The 19177-nt window shown below is 48.0% G+C and overlaps 7 non-coding genes across 7 annotated transcripts; all 7 read right to left on the bottom strand.

Moving 5' to 3' along the window:
- Positions 1-1463: 1463 nt before the first annotated feature.
- LOC130335015 (U2 spliceosomal RNA) lies at positions 1464-1654 on the bottom strand. The gene has a single exon (XR_008876726.1). It is a non-coding gene; the product is annotated as a U2 spliceosomal RNA (small nuclear RNA).
- A 2101-nt stretch (positions 1655-3755) lies between these two features.
- LOC130335013 (U2 spliceosomal RNA) lies at positions 3756-3946 on the bottom strand. The gene has a single exon (XR_008876725.1). It is a non-coding gene; the product is annotated as a U2 spliceosomal RNA (small nuclear RNA).
- Positions 3947-6049: 2103 nt separating this feature from the next.
- On the bottom strand, positions 6050-6240 carry LOC130335012 (U2 spliceosomal RNA). The gene has a single exon (XR_008876724.1). It is a non-coding gene; the product is annotated as a U2 spliceosomal RNA (small nuclear RNA).
- Positions 6241-8340: 2100 nt separating this feature from the next.
- LOC130335125 (U2 spliceosomal RNA) lies at positions 8341-8531 on the bottom strand. The gene has a single exon (XR_008876818.1). It is a non-coding gene; the product is annotated as a U2 spliceosomal RNA (small nuclear RNA).
- Positions 8532-13645: 5114 nt separating this feature from the next.
- Positions 13646-13836, bottom strand: LOC130335123 (U2 spliceosomal RNA). The gene has a single exon (XR_008876817.1). It is a non-coding gene; the product is annotated as a U2 spliceosomal RNA (small nuclear RNA).
- Positions 13837-15935: 2099 nt separating this feature from the next.
- On the bottom strand, positions 15936-16126 carry LOC130335122 (U2 spliceosomal RNA). Its single transcript, XR_008876816.1, has one exon. It is a non-coding gene; the product is annotated as a U2 spliceosomal RNA (small nuclear RNA).
- Positions 16127-18218: 2092 nt separating this feature from the next.
- LOC130335121 (U2 spliceosomal RNA) lies at positions 18219-18409 on the bottom strand. The gene has a single exon (XR_008876815.1). It is a non-coding gene; the product is annotated as a U2 spliceosomal RNA (small nuclear RNA).
- Positions 18410-19177: the final 768 nt, after the last annotated feature.

The raw sequence follows: 19177 nt of genomic DNA, 5'->3' as shown, positions 1-19177 counted from the left end.
AGGGTTCTAGATGGATGCAACAATCTCCTGTTGCTTCTATGAAGGCCATAATAGACGACATCACCAAACAGCTCCATAGTCACATACACAGCAAAGGAGAGATGTTGTTTACACCTAGTGATGTCAGTGGTATTGAGTGACATCACAGCACAGTGCTAAGGCTCCTGGGCCTGGACACAGCAGCGGCTGCAATATCTCAACGGAGAATACGTTTATATATATGTGTGTGTGTGCGCGTATATATATATATATATATATATATATATATATATATATATATATATATTCTCCGCCGAAATCACTTTTAAACCCATTTCCACCTTTTTTTCCCTTCTCTTCCTCTTACTTTTTTTTCACGTTTTTTTACGTTTTTCTCCTTTTCGCCTCTTTTCTGGGCGTATTATTCTTCTTTTTCTTCTTTTTTTTCGTCTAATGCATACCCCATCAGTGCAGCAATGCTTATTCAATACCGCCAGCAGATGGAGACACTGGGGGATAATTTTCTAAGGATTTATACTGATTTTTCCTGTCTGAATTTGTCGCACAGAAAGTTGCAGGCCAAATATGTGTGACATTTCTGCGACTTTAGCTTCTAGAGCATTTTTACAACATTATACATAGGTGCTGAATACATAAAAAGCGACTGTTCAGCGACAGACAAGTCGCATCGGCTGAAAGTAGGCCAGAATGTCAGTCCATGTTGGAGCAGGTTTAGATACAGTCTAAAGCATAGATCTCAAAGTCTGTGCACAGAATTTAGCAAGGGCCTCGCACCTTCTGATGCATCAGGTAGGTGCACTATAGCATAGCCTAACCCTCTGTACTTTGGTCTATATTGATGCGGGACATAGACAGCCAGCTGATGACCAATCCATTAGTGCAATGGATGGCTGGAAGCATTTGTCTTTGCCTTTGCAATACCACAGAAGCAATGCATGGTCAATGTACAGCAATGACACACCTGTGTGAACAGCCAGGAGACCCCCCCATGTTATGTTACATAGTTACATAGTTAGTACGGTCGAAAAAAGACATATGTCCATCAAGTTCAACCAGGGAATTAAGGGGTAGGGGTGTGGCGCGATATTGGGGAAGGGATGAGATTTTATATTTCTTCATAAGCATTAATCTTATTTTGTCAATTAGGAACATTCAGCACCCACCCGCTATCAAGGCAGCTGCCTATCATGTCATGCCCTACCTGCACAGGTGTGCTGGCTACTCAAATGATCCAATTAAGGAGGCCATTTAGTCAGCAGCAGCAGAAGTCCTGTGCCTGGACGCTCCAACAGCGGCCAGACACAAGCAGAAGCAGCAGAAGCAGCAGCAGCACCACCTTTTGTTTTTTGGCTGCAGCAGCAGCAGCAGCAGCAGCAGCAGCAAGGCCCACAGGGCTGGCTAGCTGGCTAGCCAGCAAGCAGGTAGCAATGAAAGTAGGAATCTTTCTTTTTAACCCTGTAAGGGGGTGGTGCACTGTACCCGAAGATACTGCCATATCGGGTCAATGCATAGGGCGACGGAAGCAAGCTTCGAAATCGGCCCCCGTTCTCAAAAATCCATTTAATATATGGTCCCCAGATAGGGGACGTATCAGATATTAAACTGATAAGAACAGATACTACACTTGATCTTAGCCAAAAGGCCGAGAAGCGATAACCGTGAAAGGGGCGGGCCCAACAAGGTCCCCTTCATGGGCACTATCACTGCTTGCTGTCAGGGAGGCTGCCAGACAATTTTCCATGCACACTCTGGGCTGGGGGGCAGTCAACCACCAGTACACACAGCAGAACCTAAACCCATACCATTATTGCTAAGCAGCAAGACAGGGGCCCATTGCACTCCCACGGGGCCTTTTTAAATGCAATCCATAACCCGGATTTGCCAGGAACCCTTCTTACTCCTCCTACTTGCATGTGACACTGGGCTTAGGATCTGCATAGGAAACACACACACAAGCACACACCTACCTTTGTTGCCTGCAGATGCCTCCTTGGCTGTCCCCAAACGGTATCAAACCAACACCCACGGGAAGCTGTAAGCATAGAGGACATGCCTGCACCCCATTGGACTTACCTGTGTGGGTTAAATCCGGGTTATTTGACAACCTATGGCGGTGATGGTTCTGCTCAGGCAGAGCAGTGCTGATGCTCCTCATAAAGCTGTCGCTGCTGTGAAGGTTCTAGGTGACATCACAATCCCTATGGTTACATACACAACAAAGCTGGGTTGTTGTTGTTTACACTCTGCAAGGCCTGTGGAAGTGAGTGACATCATAGCACTGTAGTTCTGAGGGTTCTAGATGGATGCAACAATCTCCTGTTGCTTCTATGAAGGCCATAATAGACGACATCACCAAACAGCTCCATAGTCACATACACAGCAAAGGAGAGATGTTGTTTACACCTAGTGATGTCAGTGGTATTGAGTGACATCACAGCACAGTGCTAAGGCTCCTGGGCCTGGACACAGCAGCGGCTGCAATATCTCAACGGAGAATACGTTTATATATATGTGTGTGTGTGCGCGTATATATATATATATATATATATATATATATATATATATATATATATATATATCTCCGCCGAAATCACTTTTAAACCCATTTCCACCTTTTTTTCCCTTCTCTTCCTCTTACTTTTTTTTCACGTTTTTTTACGTTTTTCTCCTTTTCGCCTCTTTTCTGGGCGTATTATTCTTCTTTTTCTTCTTTTTTTTCGTCTAATGCATACCCCATCAGTGCAGCAATGCTTATTCAATACCGCCAGCAGATGGAGACACTGGGGGATAATTTTCTAAGGATTTATACTGATTTTTCCTGTCTGAATTTGTCGCACAGAAAGTTGCAGGCCAAATATGTGTGACATTTCTGCGACTTTAGCTTCTAGAGCATTTTTACAACATTATACATAGGTGCTGAATACATAAAAAGCGACTGTTCAGCGACAGACAAGTCACATCGGCTGAAAGTAGGCCAGAATGTCAGTCCATGTTGGAGCAGGTTTAGATACAGTCTAAAGCATAGATCTCAAAGTCTGTGCACAGAATTTAGCAAGGGCCTCGCACCTTCTGATGCATCAGGTAGGTGCACTATAGCATAGCCTAACCCTCTGTACTTTGGTCTATATTGATGCGGGACATAGACAGCCAGCTGATGACCAATCCATTAGTGCAATGGATGGCTGGAAGCATTTGTCTTTGCCTTTGCAATACCACAGAAGCAATGCATGGTCAATGTACAGCAATGACACACCTGTGTGAACAGCCAGGAGACCCCCCCATGTTATGTTACATAGTTACATAGTTAGTACGGTCGAAAAAAGACATATGTCCATCAAGTTCAACCAGGGAATTAAGGGGTAGGGGTGTGGCGCGATATTGGGGAAGGGATGAGATTTTATATTTCTTCATAAGCATTAATCTTATTTTGTCAATTAGGAACATTCAGCACCCACCCGCTATCAAGGCAGCTGCCTATCATGTCATGCCCTACCTGCACAGGTGTGCTGGCTACTCAAATGATCCAATTAAGGAGGCCATTTAGTCAGCAGCAGCAGAAGTCCTGTGCCTGGACGCTCCAACAGCGGCCAGACACAAGCAGAAGCAGCAGAAGCAGCAGCAGCACCACCTTTTGTTTTTTGGCTGCAGCAGCAGCAGCAGCAGCAGCAGCAGCAAGGCCCACAGGGCTGGCTAGCTGGCTAGCCAGCAAGCAGGTAGCAATGAAAGTAGGAATCTTTCTTTTTAACCCTGTAAGGGGGTGGTGCACTGTACCCGAAGATACTGCCATATCGGGTCAATGCATAGGGCGACGGAAGCAAGCTTCGAAATCGGCCCCCGTTCTCAAAAATCCATTTAATATATGGTCCCCAGATAGGGGACGTATCAGATATTAAACTGATAAGAACAGATACTACACTTGATCTTAGCCAAAAGGCCGAGAAGCGATAACCGTGAAAGGGGCGGGCCCAACAAGGTCCCCTTCATGGGCACTATCACTGCTTGCTGTCAGGGAGGCTGCCAGACAATTTTCCATGCACACTCTGGGCTGGGGGGCAGTCAACCACCAGTACACACAGCAGAACCTAAACCCATACCATTATTGCTAAGCAGCAAGACAGGGGCCCATTGCACTCCCACGGGGCCTTTTTAAATGCAATCCATAACCCGGATTTGCCAGGAACCCTTCTTACTCCTCCTACTTGCATGTGACACTGGGCTTAGGATCTGCATAGGAAACACACACACAAGCACACACCTACCTTTGTTGCCTGCAGATGCCTCCTTGGCTGTCCCCAAACGGTATCAAACCAACACCCACGGGAAGCTGTAAGCATAGAGGACATGCCTGCACCCCATTGGACTTACCTGTGTGGGTTAAATCCGGGTTATTTGACAACCTATGGCGGTGATGGTTCTGCTCAGGCAGAGCAGTGCTGATGCTCCTCATAAAGCTGTCGCTGCTGTGAAGGTTCTAGGTGACATCACAATCCCTATGGTTACATACACAACAAAGCTGGGTTGTTGTTGTTTACACTCTGCAAGGCCTGTGGAAGTGAGTGACATCATAGCACTGTAGTTCTGAGGGTTCTAGATGGATGCAACAATCTCCTGTTGCTTCTATGAAGGCCATAATAGACGACATCACCAAACAGCTCCATAGTCACATACACAGCAAAGGAGAGATGTTGTTTACACCTAGTGATGTCAGTGGTATTGAGTGACATCACAGCACAGTGCTAAGGCTCCTGGGCCTGGACACAGCAGCGGCTGCAATATCTCAACGGAGAATACGTTTATATATATGTGTGTGTGTGCGCGTATATATATATATATATATATATATATATATATATATATATATATATTTCTCCGCCGAAATCACTTTTAAACCCATTTCCACCTTTTTTTCCCTTCTCTTCCTCTTACTTTTTTTTCACGTTTTTTTACGTTTTTCTCCTTTTCGCCTCTTTTCTGGGCGTATTATTCTTCTTTTTCTTCTTTTTTTTCGTCTAATGCATACCCCATCAGTGCAGCAATGCTTATTCAATACCGCCAGCAGATGGAGACACTGGGGGATAATTTTCTAAGGATTTATACTGATTTTTCCTGTCTGAATTTGTCGCACAGAAAGTTGCAGGCCAAATATGTGTGACATTTCTGCGACTTTAGCTTCTAGAGCATTTTTACAACATTATACATAGGTGCTGAATACATAAAAAGCGACTGTTCAGCGACAGACAAGTCGCATCGGCTGAAAGTAGGCCAGAATGTCAGTCCATGTTGGAGCAGGTTTAGATACAGTCTAAAGCATAGATCTCAAAGTCTGTGCACAGAATTTAGCAAGGGCCGCGCACCTTCTGATGCATCGGGTAGGTGCACTATAGCATAGCCTAACCCTCTGTACTTTGGTCTATATTGATGCGGGACATAGACAGCCAGCTGATGACCAATCCATTAGTGCAATGGATGGCTGGAAGCATTTGTCTTTGCCTTTGCAATACCACAGAAGCAATGCATGGTCAATGTACAGCAATGACACACCTGTGTGAACAGCCAGGAGACCCCCCCATGTTATGTTACATAGTTACATAGTTAGTACGGTCGAAAAAAGACATATGTCCATCAAGTTCAACCAGGGAATTAAGGGGTAGGGGTGTGGCGCGATATTGGGGAAGGGATGAGATTTTATATTTCTTCATAAGCATTAATCTTATTTTGTCAATTAGGAACATTCAGCACCCACCCGCTATCAAGGCAGCTGCCTATCATGTCATGCCCTACCTGCACAGGTGTGCTGGCTACTCAAATGATCCAATTAAGGAGGCCATTTAGTCAGCAGCAGCAGAAGTCCTGTGCCTGGACGCTCCAACAGCGGCCAGACACAAGCAGAAGCAGCAGAAGCAGCAGCAGCACCACCTTTTGTTTTTTGGCTGCAGCAGCAGCAGCAGCAGCAGCAGCAGCAGCAGCAAGGCCCACAGGGCTGGCTAGCTGGCTAGCCAGCAAGCAGGTAGCAATGAAAGTAGGAATCTTTCTTTTTAACCCTGTAAGGGGGTGGTGCACTGTACCCGAAGATACTGCCATATCGGGTCAATGCATAGGGCGACGGAAGCAAGCTTCGAAATCGGCCCCCGTTCTCAAAAATCCATTTAATATATGGTCCCCAGATAGGGGACGTATCAGATATTAAACTGATAAGAACAGATACTACACTTGATCTTAGCCAAAAGGCCGAGAAGCGATAACCGTGAAAGGGGCGGGCCCAACAAGGTCCCCTTCATGGGCACTATCACTGCTTGCTGTCAGGGAGGCTGCCAGACAATTTTCCATGCACACTCTGGGCTGGGGGGCAGTCAACCACCAGTACACACAGCAGAACCTAAACCCATACCATTATTGCTAAGCAGCAAGACAGGGGCCCATTGCACTCCCACGGGGCCTTTTTAAATGCAATCCATAACCCGGATTTGCCAGGAACCCTTCTTACTCCTCCTACTTGCATGTGACACTGGGCTTAGGATCTGCATAGGAAACACACACACAAGCACACACCTACCTTTGTTGCCTGCAGATGCCTCCTTGGCTGTCCCCAAACGGTATCAAACCAACACCCACGGGAAGCTGTAAGCATAGAGGACATGCCTGCACCCCATTGGACTTACCTGTGTGGGTTAAATCCGGGTTATTTGACAACCTATGGCGGTGATGGTTCTGCTCAGGCAGAGCAGTGCTGATGCTCCTCATAAAGCTGTCGCTGCTGTGAAGGTTCTAGGTGACATCACAATCCCTATGGTTACATACACAACAAAGCTGGGTTGTTGTTGTTTACACTCTGCAAGGCCTGTGGAAGTGAGTGACATCATAGCACTGTAGTTCTGAGGGTTCTAGATGGATGCAACAATCTCCTGTTGCTTCTATGAAGGCCATAATAGACGACATCACCAAACAGCTCCATAGTCACATACACAGCAAAGGAGAGATGTTGTTTACACCTAGTGATGTCAGTGGTATTGAGTGACATCACAGCACAGTGCTAAGGCTCCTGGGCCTGGACACAGCAGCGGCTGCAATATCTCAACGGAGAATACGTTTATATATATGTGTGTGTGTGCGCGTATATATATATATATATATATATATATATATATATATATATATATATATATATATATTCTCCGCCGAAATCACTTTTAAACCCATTTCCACCTTTTTTTCCCTTCTCTTCCTCTTACTTTTTTTTCACGTTTTTTTACGTTTTTCTCCTTTTCGCCTCTTTTCTGGGCGTATTATTCTTCTTTTTCTTCTTTTTTTTCGTCTAATGCATACCCCATCAGTGCAGCAATGCTTATTCAATACCGCCAGCAGATGGAGACACTGGGGGATAATTTTCTAAGGATTTATACTGATTTTTCCTGTCTGAATTTGTCGCACAGAAAGTTGCAGGCCAAATATGTGTGACATTTCTGCGACTTTAGCTTCTAGAGCATTTTTACAACATTATACATAGGTGCTGAATACATAAAAAGCGACTGTTCAGCGACAGACAAGTCGCATCGGCTGAAAGTAGGCCAGAATGTCAGTCCATGTTGGAGCAGGTTTAGATACAGTCTAAAGCATAGATCTCAAAGTCTGTGCACAGAATTTAGCAAGGGCCTCGCACCTTCTGATGCATCAGGTAGGTGCACTATAGCATAGCCTAACCCTCTGTACTTTGGTCTATATTGATGCGGGACATAGACAGCCAGCTGATGACCAATCCATTAGTGCAATGGATGGCTGGAAGCATTTGTCTTTGCCTTTGCAATACCACAGAAGCAATGCATGGTCAATGTACAGCAATGACACACCTGTGTGAACAGCCAGGAGACCCCCCCATGTTATGTTACATAGTTACATAGTTAGTACGGTCGAAAAAAGACATATGTCCATCAAGTTCAACCAGGGAATTAAGGGGTAGGGGTGTGGCGCGATATTGGGGAAGGGATGAGATTTTATATTTCTTCATAAGCATTAATCTTATTTTGTCAATTAGGAACATTCAGCACCCACCCGCTATCAAGGCAGCTGCCTATCATGTCATGCCCTACCTGCACAGGTGTGCTGGCTACTCAAATGATCCAATTAAGGAGGCCATTTAGTCAGCAGCAGCAGAAGTCCTGTGCCTGGACGCTCCAACAGCGGCCAGACACAAGCAGAAGCAGCAGAAGCAGCAGCACCACCTTTTGTTTTTTGGCTGCAGCAGCAGCAGCAGCAGCAGCAGCAAGGCCCACAGGGCTGGCTAGCTGGCTAGCCAGCAAGCAGGTAGCAATGAAAGTAGGAATCTTTCTTTTTAACCCTGTAAGGGGGTGGTGCACTGTACCCGAAGATACTGCCATATCGGGTCAATGCATAGGGCGACGGAAGCAAGCTTCGAAATCGGCCCCCGTTCTCAAAAATCCATTTAATATATGGTCCCCAGATAGGGGACGTATCAGATATTAAACTGATAAGAACAGATACTACACTTGATCTTAGCCAAAAGGCCGAGAAGCGATAACCGTGAAAGGGGCGGGCCCAACAAGGTCCCCTTCATGGGCACTATCACTGCTTGCTGTCAGGGAGGCTGCCAGACAATTTTCCATGCACACTCTGGGCTGGGGGGCAGTCAACCACCAGTACACACAGCAGAACCTAAACCCATACCATTATTGCTAAGCAGCAAGACAGGGGCCCATTGCACTCCCACGGGGCCTTTTTAAATGCAATCCATAACCCGGATTTGCCAGGAACCCTTCTTACTCCTCCTACTTGCATGTGACACTGGGCTTAGGATCTGCATAGGAAACACACACACAAGCACACACCTACCTTTGTTGCCTGCAGATGCCTCCTTGGCTGTCCCCAAACGGTATCAAACCAACACCCACGGGAAGCTGTAAGCATAGAGGACATGCCTGCACCCCATTGGACTTACCTGTGTGGGTTAAATCCGGGTTATTTGACAACCTATGGCGGTGATGGTTCTGCTCAGGCAGAGCAGTGCTGATGCTCCTCATAAAGCTGTCGCTGCTGTGAAGGTTCTAGGTGACATCACAATCCCTATGGTTACATACACAACAAAGCTGGGTTGTTGTTGTTTACACTCTGCAAGGCCTGTGGAAGTGAGTGACATCATAGCACTGTAGTTCTGAGGGTTCTAGATGGATGCAACAATCTCCTGTTGCTTCTATGAAGGCCATAATAGACGACATCACCAAACAGCTCCATAGTCACATACACAGCAAAGGAGAGATGTTGTTTACACCTAGTGATGTCAGTGGTATTGAGTGACATCACAGCACAGTGCTAAGGCTCCTGGGCCTGGACACAGCAGCGGCTGCAATATCTCAACGGAGAATACGTTTATATATATGTGTGTGTGTGCGCGTATATATATATATATATATATATATATATATATATATATATATATATATTCTCCGCCGAAATCACTTTTAAACCCATTTCCACCTTTTTTTCCCTTCTCTTCCTCTTACTTTTTTTTCACGTTTTTTTACGTTTTTCTCCTTTTCGCCTCTTTTCTGGGCGTATTATTCTTCTTTTTCTTCTTTTTTTTCGTCTAATGCATACCCCATCAGTGCAGCAATGCTTATTCAATACCGCCAGCAGATAGAGACACTGGGGGATAATTTTCTAAGGATTTATACTGATTTTTCCTGTCTGAATTTGTCGCACAGAAAGTTGCAGGCCAAATATGTGTGACATTTCTGCGACTTTAGCTTCTAGAGCATTTTTACAACATTATACATAGGTGCTGAATACATAAAAAGCGACTGTTCAGCGACAGACAAGTCGCATCGGCTGAAAGTAGGCCAGAATGTCAGTCCATGTTGGAGCAGTGTTACGCCTGGCGCTCCGGGTCCCCGCTCCTCCCCGGAGCGCTCACGGCGTCTCTCTCCCCGCAGCGCCCCGGTCAGTCCCGCTGACCGGGAGCGCTGCACTGTCATGGCCGTCGGAGATGCGATTCGCACAGCGGGACGCGCCCGCTCGCGAATCGCATCCCAGGTCACTTACCCGTCCCGGTCCCCTGCTGTCATCTGCTGGCGCGCGCGGCTCCGCTCTCTAGGGCGCGCGCGCGCCAGCTCTCTGCGACTTAAAGGGCCAGCGCACCAATGATTGGTGCCTGGCCCAATTAGCTTAATTGGCTCCCATCTGCTCCCTGCCTTTATCTGACCTCCTCCCATGCACTCCCTTGCCGGATCTTGTTGCCTTGTGCCAGTGAAAGCGTTTAGTGTGTCCAAAGCCTGTGTACCTGAACTTCTGCTACCCATCCTGACTACGAACCTTGCCGCCTGCCCCCGACCTTCTGCTACGTCTGACCTTGCCTCTGCCTAGTCCTTCTGTCCCACGCCTTCTCAGCAGTCAGCGAGGTAGAGCCGTTGCTAGTGGATACGACCTGGTTGCTACTGCCGCAGCAAGACCATCCCGCTTTGCGGCGGGCTCTGGTGAAAACCAGTAGCCTCTTAGAACCGGTCCACTAGCACGGTCCACGCCAATCCCTCGCTGACACAGAGGATCCACTACCTGGAAGCCGAATCGTGACAGTAGATCCGGCCATGGATCCCGCTGAGGTGCCGCTGCCAAGTCTCGCTGATCTTCCCACGGTGGTCGCTCAGCAATCGCAGCAGATTGCCCAACAAGGACAGCAGCTGTCGCAGTTGACCGCCATGTTACAGCAAATTCTGCCTCTGCTACAGCAGCAACCATCTCCTCCGCCAGCTCCTGCACCTCCTCCGCAGCGAGTGGCCGCTCCTAACCTCCGCTTGTCCCTGCCGGACAAATTTGATGGGGACTCCAGACTCTGCCGTGGATTTTTGTCTCAGTGTTCCCTGCATATGGAGATGTTGTCAGACTTGTTTCCTACAGAACGGTCTAAGGTGGCGTTCGTAGTGAGCCTTCCTTCAGGAAAGGCCTTGTCTTGGGCCACACCGCTCTGGGACCGCAATGATCCTGCCACAGCCACAGTCCAGTCCTTCTTTGCTGAAGTCCGAAGTGTCTTTGAGGAACCTGCCCGAGCCTCTTCTGCTGAGACTGCCTTGCTGAACCTGGTCCAGGGTAATTCTTCCGTTGGCGAGTACGCCATACAATTCCGTACTTTTGCTTCTGAACTATCCTGGAATAATGAGGCTCTCTGCGCGACCTTTAAAAAAGGCCTATCCAGTCGCATCAAGGATGTGCTGGCCGCACGAGAGATTCCTGCCAACCTCCAAGAACTCATCCATCTAGCTACCCGCATTGACATGCGTTTTTCTGAGCGACACCAAGAGCTCCGCCAGGAAAAAGACTTAGATCTCTGGGCACCTCTCCCACAGCATCCTTTGCAGTCTATGCCTGGGCCTCCCGCCGAGGAGGCCATGCAAGTGGATCGGTCTCGCCTGACCCAGGAAGAGAGGAATCGCCGTAGAGAAGAAAATCTCTGTCTGTACTGTGCCAGTACCGGGCATTTCTTGGTGGATTGCCCTATCCGTCCTCCACGCCTGGGAAACGCACGCACGCACCCAGCTCACGTGGGTGTGGCATCTCTTGGTTCTAAGTCTTCTTCTCCACGTCTCACGGTGCCCGTGCGGATTTCTCCTACAGCCAACTCCTCCCTCTCAGCCGTGGCCTGCTTGGACTCTGGTGCCTCCGGGAATTTTATTGTGGAGTCCTTTGTTAATAAATTCAGCATCCCGGTGTCCCGTCTCGCCAAACCGCTCTACATTTCCGCGGTCAACGGAGCCAGATTGGACTGCACCGTGCGATACCGCACAGAACCCCTCCTGATGTCTATCGGACCCCACCACGAAAGGATTGAGTTCTTCATTCTCCCCAGTTGTACCTCTGAGGTCCTCCTCGGTCTGCCATGGCTCCGGCTTCATTCCCCCACCCTTGATTGGACCACCGGGGAGATAAAGAACTGGGACTCTGCCTGCCATAGGAAGTGCCTCTCCCCCCCTCCCAGTCCCGTCAGGCAAACCTCTGTGCCTCCTCATGGCCCCCGTCCTGGTGTCACACTGCCCCGTGCCAGGCTTCGCCCTCTGCCCTCCCTCCCCATTCCCACTCCTGCTGTACTGCCTGCCGTTGAGGAAACCCTCCATTTTTTCCCGGTGTCCTCATCCCAGGGGAGGCAGTTGCCGGTCAAAGAAAAGGGGAGACCTAAGGGGGGGGGTACTGTTACGCCTGGCGCTCCGGGTCCCCGCTCCTCCCCGGAGCGCTCACGGCGTCTCTCTCCCCGCAGCGCCCCGGTCAGTCCCGCTGACCGGGAGCGCTGCACTGTCATGGCCGTCGGAGATGCGATTCGCACAGCGGGACGCGCCCGCTCGCGAATCGCATCCCAGGTCACTTACCCGTCCCGGTCCCCTGCTGTCATCTGCTGGCGCGCGCGGCTCCGCTCTCTAGGGCGCGCGCGCGCCAGCTCTCTGCGACTTAAAGGGCCAGCGCACCAATGATTGGTGCCTGGCCCAATTAGCTTAATTGGCTCCCATCTGCTCCCTGCCTTTATCTGACCTCCTCCCATGCACTCCCTTGCCGGATCTTGTTGCCTTGTGCCAGTGAAAGCGTTTAGTGTGTCCAAAGCCTGTGTACCTGAACTTCTGCTACCCATCCTGACTACGAACCTTGCCGCCTGCCCCCGACCTTCTGCTACGTCTGACCTTGCCTCTGCCTAGTCCTTCTGTCCCACGCCTTCTCAGCAGTCAGCGAGGTAGAGCCGTTGCTAGTGGATACGACCTGGTTGCTACTGCCGCAGCAAGACCATCCCGCTTTGCGGCGGGCTCTGGTGAAAACCAGTAGCCTCTTAGAACCGGTCCACTAGCACGGTCCACGCCAATCCCTCGCTGACACAGAGGATCCACTACCTGGAAGCCGAATCGTGACAAGCAGGTTTAGATACAGTCTAAAGCATAGATCTCAAAGTCTGTGCACAGAATTTAGCAAGGGCCTCGCACCTTCTGATGCATCAGGTAGGTGCACTATAGCATAGCCTAACCCTCTGTACTTTGGTCTATATTGATGCGGGACATAGACAGCCAGCTGATGACCAATCCATTAGTGCAATGGATGGCTGGAAGCATTTGTCTTTGCCTTTGCAATACCACAGAAGCAATGCATGGTCAATGTACAGCAATGACACACCTGTGTGAACAGCCAGGAGACCCCCCCATGTTATGTTACATAGTTACATAGTTAGTACGGTCGAAAAAAGACATATGTCCATCAAGTTCAACCAGGGAATTAAGGGGTAGGGGTGTGGCGCGATATTGGGGAAGGGATGAGATTTTATATTTCTTCATAAGCATTAATCTTATTTTGTCAATTAGGAACATTCAGCACCCACCCGCTATCAAGGCAGCTGCCTATCATGTCATGCCCTACCTGCACAGGTGTGCTGGCTACTCAAATGATCCAATTAAGGAGGCCATTTAGTCAGCAGCAGCAGAAGTCCTGTGCCTGGACGCTCCAACAGCGGCCAGACACAAGCAGAAGCAGCAGAAGCAGCAGCAGCACCACCTTTTGTTTTTTGGCTGCAGCAGCAGCAGCAGCAGCAGCAAGGCCCACAGGGCTGGCTAGCTGGCTAGCCAGCAAGCAGGTAGCAATGAAAGTAGGAATCTTTCTTTTTAACCCTGTAAGGGGGTGGTGCACTGTACCCGAAGATACTGCCATATCGGGTCAATGCATAGGGCGACGGAAGCAAGCTTCGAAATCGGCCCCCGTTCTCAAAAATCCATTTAATATATGGTCCCCAGATAGGGGACGTATCAGATATTAAACTGATAAGAACAGATACTACACTTGATCTTAGCCAAAAGGCCGAGAAGCGATAACCGTGAAAGGGGCGGGCCCAACAAGGTCCCCTTCATGGGCACTATCACTGCTTGCTGTCAGGGAGGCTGCCAGACAATTTTCCATGCACACTCTGGGCTGGGGGGCAGTCAACCACCAGTACACACAGCAGAACCTAAACCCATACCATTATTGCTAAGCAGCAAGACAGGGGCCCATTGCACTCCCACGGGGCCTTTTTAAATGCAATCCATAACCCGGATTTGCCAGGAACCCTTCTTACTCCTCCTACTTGCATGTGACACTGGGCTTAGGATCTGCATAGGAAACACACACACAAGCACACACCTACCTTTGTTGCCTGCAGATGCCTCCTTGGCTGTCCCCAAACGGTATCAAACCAACACCCACGGGAAGCTGTAAGCATAGAGGACATGCCTGCACCCCATTGGACTTACCTGTGTGGGTTAAATCCGGGTTATTTGACAACCTATGGCGGTGATGGTTCTGCTCAGGCAGAGCAGTGCTGATGCTCCTCATAAAGCTGTCGCTGCTGTGAAGGTTCTAGGTGACATCACAATCCCTATGGTTACATACACAACAAAGCTGGGTTGTTGTTGTTTACACTCTGCAAGGCCTGTGGAAGTGAGTGACATCATAGCACTGTAGTTCTGAGGGTTCTAGATGGATGCAACAATCTCCTGTTGCTTCTATGAAGGCCATAATAGACGACATCACCAAACAGCTCCATAGTCACATACACAGCAAAGGAGAGATGTTGTTTACACCTAGTGATGTCAGTGGTATTGAGTGACATCACAGCACAGTGCTAAGGCTCCTGGGCCTGGACACAGCAGCGGCTGCAATATCTCAACGGAGAATACGTTTATATATATGTGTGTGTGTGCGCGTATATATATATATATATATATATATATATATATATATATATATATATATTTCTCCGCCGAAATCACTTTTAAACCCATTTCCACCTTTTTTTCCCTTCTCTTTCTCTTACTTTTTTTTCACGTTTTTTTACGTTTTTCTCCTTTTCGCCTCTTTTCTGGGCGTATTATTCTTCTTTTTCTTCTTTTTTTTCGTCTAATGCATACCCCATCAGTGCAGCAATGCTTATTCAATACCGCCAGCAGATGGAGACACTGGGGGATAATTTTCTAAGGATTTATACTGATTTTTCCTGTCTGAATTTGTCGCACAGAAAGTTGCAGGCCAAATATGTGTGACATTTCTGCGACTTTAGCTTCTAGAGCATTTTTACAACATTATACATAGGTGCTGAATACATAAAAAGCGACTGTTCAGCGACAGACAAGTCGCATCGGCTGAAAGTAGGCCAGAATGTCAGTCCATGTTGGAGCAGGTTTAGATACAGTCTAAAGCATAGATCTCAAAGTCTGTGCACAGAATTTAGCAAGGGCCTCGCACCTTCTGATGCATCAGGTAGGTGCACTATAGCATAGCCTAACCCTCTGTACTTTGGTCTATATTGATGCGGGACATAGACAGCCAGCTGATGACCAATCCATTAGTGCAATGGATGGCTGGAAGCATTTGTCTTTGCCTTTGCAATACCACAGAAGCAATGCATGGTCAATGTACAGCAATGACACACCTGTGTGAACAGCCAGGAGACCCCCCCATGTTATGTTACATAGTTACATAGTTAGTACGGTCGAAAAAAGACATATGTCCATCAAGTTCAACCAGGGAATTAAGGGGTAGGGGTGTGGCGCGATATTGGGGAAGGGATGAGATTTTATATTTCTTCATAAGCATTAATCTTATTTTGTCAATTAGGAACATTCAGCACCCACCCGCTATCAAGGCAGCTGCCTATCATGTCATGCCCTACCTGCACAGGTGTGCTGGCTACTCAAATGATCCAATTAAGGAGGCCATTTAGTCAGCAGCAGCAGAAGTCCTGTGCCTGGACGCTCCAACAGCGGCCAGACACAAGCAGAAGCAGCAGAAGCAGCAGCAGCACCACCTTTTGTTTTTTGGCTGCAGCAGCAGCAGCAGCAGCAGCAGCAGCAAGGCCCACAGGGCTGGCTAGCTGGCTAGCCAGCAAGCAGGTAGCAATGAAAGTAGGAATCTTTCTTTTTAACCCTGTAAGGGGGTGGTGCACTGTACCCGAAGATACTGCCATATCGGGTCAATGCATAGGGCGACGGAAGCAAGCTTCGAAATCGGCCCCCGTTCTCAAAAATCCATTTAATATATGGTCCCCAGATAGGGGACGTATCAGATATTAAACTGATAAGAACAGATACTACACTTGATCTTAGCCAAAAGGCCGAGAAGCGATAACCGTGAAAGGGGCGGGCCCAACAAGGTCCCCTTCATGGGCACTATCACTGCTTGCTGTCAGGGAGGCTGCCAGACAATTTTCCATGCACACTCTGGGCTGGGGGGCAGTCAACCACCAGTACACACAGCAGAACCTAAACCCATACCATTATTGCTAAGCAGCAAGACAGGGGCCCATTGCACTCCCACGGGGCCTTTTTAAATGCAATCCATAACCCGGATTTGCCAGGAACCCTTCTTACTCCTCCTACTTGCATGTGACACTGGGCTTAGGATCTGCATAGGAAACACACACACAAGCACACACCTACCTTTGTTGCCTGCAGATGCCTCCTTGGCTGTCCCCAAACGGTATCAAACCAACACCCACGGGAAGCTGTAAGCATAGAGGACATGCCTGCACCCCATTGGACTTACCTGTGTGGGTTAAATCCGGGTTATTTGACAACCTATGGCGGTGATGGTTCTGCTCAGGCAGAGCAGTGCTGATGCTCCTCATAAAGCTGTCGCTGCTGTGAAGGTTCTAGGTGACATCACAATCCCTATGGTTACATACACAACAAAGCTGGGTTGTTGTTGTTTACACTCTGCAAGGCCTGTGGAAGTGAGTGACATCATAGCACTGTAGTTCTGAGGGTTCTAGATGGATGCAACAATCTCCTGTTGCTTCTATGAAGGCCATAATAGACGACATCACCAAACAGCTCCATAGTCACATACACAGCAAAGGAGAGATGTTGTTTACACCTAGTGATGTCAGTGGTATTGAGTGACATCACAGCACAGTGCTAAGGCTCCTGGGCCTGGACACAGCAGCGGCTGCAATATCTCAACGGAGAATACGTTTATATATATGTGTGTGTGTGCGCGTATATATATATATATATATATATATATATATATATATATATATATTTCTCTGCCGAAATCACTTTTAAACCCACTTCCACCTTTTTTTCCCTTCTCTTTCTCTTAATTTTTTTTCACGTTTTTTTACGTTTTTCTCCTTTTCGCCTCTTTTCTGGGCGTATTATTCTTCTTTTTCTTCTTTTTTTTCGTCTAATGCATACCCCATCAGTGCAGCAATGCTTATTCAATACCGCCAGCAGATGGAGACACTGGGGGATAATTTTCTAAGGATTTATACTGATTTTTCCTGTCTGAATTTGTCGCACAGAAAGTTGCAGGCCAAATATGTGTGACATTTCTGCGACTTTAGCTTCTAGAGCATTTTTACAACATTATACATAGGTGCTGAATACATAAAAAGCGACTGTTCAGCGACAGACAAGTCGCATCGGCTGAAAGTAGGCCAGAATGTCAGTCCATGTTGGAGCAGGTTTAGATACAGTCTAAAGCATAGATCTCAAAGTCTGTGCACAGAATTTAGCAAGGGCCTCGCACCTTCTGATGCATCAGGTAGGTGCACTATAGCATAGCCTAACCCTCTGTACTTTGGTCTATATTGATGCGGGACATAGACAGCCAGCTGATGACCAATCCATTAGTGCAATGGATGGCTGGAAGCATTTGTCTTTGCCTTTGCAATACCACAGAAGCAATGCATGGTCAATGTACAGCAATGACACACCTGTGTGAACAGCCAGGAGACCCCCCCATGTTATGTTACATAGTTACATAGTTAGTACGGTCGAAAAAAGACATATGTCCATCAAGTTCAACCAGGGAATTAAGGGGTAGGGGTGTGGCGCGATATTGGGGAAGGGATGAGATTTTATATTTCTTCATAAGCATTAATCTTATTTTGTCAATTAGGAACATTCAGCACCCACCCGCTATCAAGGCAGCTGCCTATCATGTCATGCCCTACCTGCACAGGTGTGCTGGCTACTCAAATGATCCAATTAAGGAGGCCATTTAGTCAGCAGCAGCAGAAGTCCTGTGCCTGGACGCTCCAACAGCGGCCAGACACAAGCAGAAGCAGCAGAAGCAGCAGCAGCACCACCTTTTGTTTTTTGGCTGCAGCAGCAGCAGCAGCAGCAGCAGCAAGGCCCACAGGGCTGGCTAGCTGGCTAGCCAGCAAGCAGGTAGCAATGAAAGTAGGAATCTTTCTTTTTAACCCTGTAAGGGGGTGGTGCACTGTACCCGAAGATACTGCCATATCGGGTCAATGCATAGGGCGACGGAAGCAAGCTTCGAAATCGGCCCCCGTTCTCAAAAATCCATTTAATATATGGTCCCCAGATAGGGGACGTATCAGATATTAAACTGATAAGAACAGATACTACACTTGATCTTAGCCAAAAGGCCGAGAAGCGATAACCGTGAAAGGGGCGGGCCCAACAAGGTCCCCTTCATGGGCACTATCACTGCTTGCTGTCAGGGAGGCTGCCAGACAATTTTCCATGCACACTCTGGGCTGGGGGGCAGTCAACCACCAGTACACACAGCAGAACCTAAACCCATACCATTATTGCTAAGCAGCAAGACAGGGGCCCATTGCACTCCCACGGGGCCTTTTTAAATGCAATCCATAACCCGGATTTGCCAGGAACCCTTCTTACTCCTCCTACTTGCATGTGACACTGGGCTTAGGATCTGCATAGGAAACACACACACAAGCACACACCTACCTTTGTTGCCTGCAGATGCCTCCTTGGCTGTCCCCAAACGGTATCAAACCAACACCCACGGGAAGCTGTAAGCATAGAGGACATGCCTGCACCCCATTGGACTTACCTGTGTGGGTTAAATCCGGGTTATTTGACAACCTATGGCGGTGATGGTTCTGCTCAGGCAGAGCAGTGCTGATGCTCCTCATAAAGCTGTCGCTGCTGTGAAGGTTCTAGGTGACATCACAATCCCTATGGTTACATACACAACAAAGCTGGGTTGTTGTTGTTTACACTCTGCAAGGCCTGTGGAAGTGAGTGACATCATAGCACTGTAGTTCTGAGGGTTCTAGATGGATGCAACAATCTCCTGTTGCTTCTATGAAGGCCATAATAGACGACATCACCAAACAGCTCCATAGTCACATACACAGCAAAGGAGAGATGTTGTTTACACCTAGTGATGTCAGTGGTAT

Source organism: Hyla sarda, unplaced genomic scaffold, assembly GCF_029499605.1.
Source record: "Hyla sarda isolate aHylSar1 unplaced genomic scaffold, aHylSar1.hap1 scaffold_447, whole genome shotgun sequence".
NCBI classification, from domain to species: domain Eukaryota; kingdom Metazoa; phylum Chordata; class Amphibia; order Anura; family Hylidae; genus Hyla; species Hyla sarda.
The sequence above is the reverse complement of the archived record's forward strand: the minus strand, read 5'-3'. Positions and strand labels throughout refer to the sequence as shown.